Below are 2712 nucleotides of genomic sequence, written 5' to 3' on the forward strand. Positions count from 1 at the left end.
GTGGCATGTGAACTCTTAGTTGCGGCATGCATGTGGGATCTAGTTCCCTGACCAGGGATTGAACTCGGGTACTCTGCATTGAGAGCACAAGATCTTATCCACTGCAGCACCAGGGAAGTCCCGATGTAACTATTTTGACCCCTTATATGCTATAAGTCCACCCCATACTTGATCATTTCTAGGTTAGAAGTCATTTGTACCTCAGAATTTGGAAATGACTGTTCTTGGCTTTTAGGGTTACTGTTGAGCAGTCAATGCCATTCAGATTCCAGATGGTTTATGTGACCTTCTTTTTGCTTTCTGGCAGCCTTTAGGGTCTTCTCTTTATCCCTAGTGTTCTGAGATTTCACAATGATGTGCTTTATTCTCTATGTTGGGTGTTAGGCGGGTCTTTCTAATCAGGAAACTTCTTTCACTTCTGGGAAATTTTTGTTTATTATTTCATTGATTTCTTCCATTTTGTTTTTTCAACTCTCTCTTTCCAGAACTTATTATTTGGATATTTGACCTATTGGACTGATCATCTAATTTCCTTAGACTCTGTCCCATTTCCTATCTAGTTCTGGCAGATTTCCTAAACTTTATCTTCGAAGCCTCTTAAAAATTCTTTCTGTTTTCAGAATATTCTTTTTTTTTAATTGTATTAGTTTTTCTTCCTCTTGCCTCACTGAGCATACTCAGTGTGTATATGCATGTATGTATACACATAAACAAAAATACAAGAGAACAAATCCATACTTTTATTTATTCACTTTTCAGTAAGTTTAAATCTTCGAAGGGTACAGCATCACACGGATTCTGTGTCCAATGGCCTTAGGAGGAAGGTTGCTTTGGAATTTGGCACCAACGGTGCCGCTGGTTCCATGAGCTTGAGTTATCTTTCCCCAGACTACTCTGGTTTTGTTGGGTTTTCCCACCAGGAGTTACTGTGTTCTGGGAATTCCTTGGTGGTCCAGTGGTTAGGACTCTGTCTTTCACTGCTGAGGGCCCAGGTTCAGTCACTGGTCTGGGAACTAAGATCTTGCAACCCATGGGGCACGGCCGAAAAAGAAGTTACTATGTTCTTTGCTTTGTACACAAAAGCACATCTCTTGGCTAGACAGAATTTAGTTTCATCTTGAGCATATACACCTTCAATTTTCAGAAAAGCTGTGTGCTCCCTCTGGTTCCAGGGACCCCGCTTCTAGCCAGCAAAAAAGGCCTTGGACCATAGCCTTCCAGATATATGTCGTTTTAGAAGTCCTGTTCCCAGCAGGCCTCCACAGGCTCCAAGATGGCTGAGAGAGCCTCAGTGTGTATTTTCAATGCAATTCTGTCCCTCAGATTGTCTCTGCTACCTTTGAGTTCATTTTCCCCACCCATCTGTTTAGCTGTCGTTCACATCCACAGCTTTCTCCTGTTACCTGATGATTCTTTGTTTATACTTAAGACTGAGGCACCAGAAATCAGATTGGAAGCCCTGCACTGTGGAGCTTCCTTTCCCAGAACCTTCTTAGGGTTCTCGGTTCCAATACGCTTGTTCCTGTGGGTGTTCTCCACACCCCACACCCCATGTAATTAATTTTCAGTTGCCTCCGTTATATTCCACATCAGTTGCTACTGTTTCCCTCAATCTGTGTTCAATCTTCCCAACTTTTGTTGGCATTTCTCATTTCTGTTATCCACCCCCCCATCATTGCTGTTCTTGTGGTTTTATTTTATTTCCCTCCTTATTTCAATTTTACTGCGATTTGAGGAGGGAGTGGCGACAAAGAACGTATGTTAATGCAATGTAGTATGTATAACGAGACATCATGCTTCTCCCATGTCTTATTATCACACTTTCAACACGCTCCATATCAACAGTCTATCTCAAAAATGGTTGAAAATGTATCTCTTTTGTAGAATGTGCTCAGAGGAAACAACTGCCCATCAAATTTTCTTATCCCAAGATATCCTTCTTCTGTGACACTCTTTTGATCTATTTCTTCATTAAGGTAATACAAGGTTACCATTTACTGAGGACCTACTGTGTGTACTTTACACTCAATATGTCTCATTTCATCTTCACAGAATCCCTGCAAGGTAGGCATTATTATACCCATTTTACAGACAAGGACTGTGGCTCAGAAACTTTTCCCAGGAAACTCAGCTGACAAGATGTGGAGCCTGGATTCAAGGAGGCATCAGTCTAACTTCCAAGCTGACTGCTCTTTCCAGGGCACTTTGCTACCCATCCCCAGGGGTTGTTCAGTGCTTGGTGACAGCTGTGACAGCAGGAGTAACACACCAGGAGCTCTTTGATAGAATATAATTTCCATGCAGGTAGAGCCCTCACCTGCCTTGTCTACATCCATCTCCCAAGCACAAGAATAATACTTGATGCCTTGAAAACACACCATCAATATTTTTTAAACAAACCAATGAATGAATGGATGAACATGGTATCCTTTAATTCTCAGAGCAACGCAGTCATAACTCTTACATTACCCTTTCACAAAAGGTTAGAAAACAAGTTTCAGAAACTTGGGATTTCTGTTTCCTAGGGCTCTGCCCTTTCTAGGAAGTGCTGTTTTTATGTAATCTGAGGAATAACCCGTGCTAAGGTGTCAGCTAGGACCTGAGAGGATAGCTGAGTTGGCTTGGCTTCACGAGTTCAGAATTATTCATCATTGGAGAAGGTGCAGAGGAAAGGGAACCCTTCTACACTGTTGGTGGGAATGTAAACTGGTG

At 41.9% G+C, this 2712-nt stretch overlaps 1 pseudogene; it reads right to left on the minus strand.

Moving 5' to 3' along the window:
• Nucleotides 1–764: 764 nt before the first annotated feature.
• Nucleotides 765–2336, minus strand: LOC132437428 (large ribosomal subunit protein eL33-like; annotated as a pseudogene).
• Nucleotides 2337–2712: the final 376 nt, after the last annotated feature.

This window comes from Delphinus delphis, chromosome 14 (genome assembly GCF_949987515.2).
Source record: "Delphinus delphis chromosome 14, mDelDel1.2, whole genome shotgun sequence".
Taxonomy (NCBI): domain Eukaryota; kingdom Metazoa; phylum Chordata; class Mammalia; order Artiodactyla; family Delphinidae; genus Delphinus; species Delphinus delphis.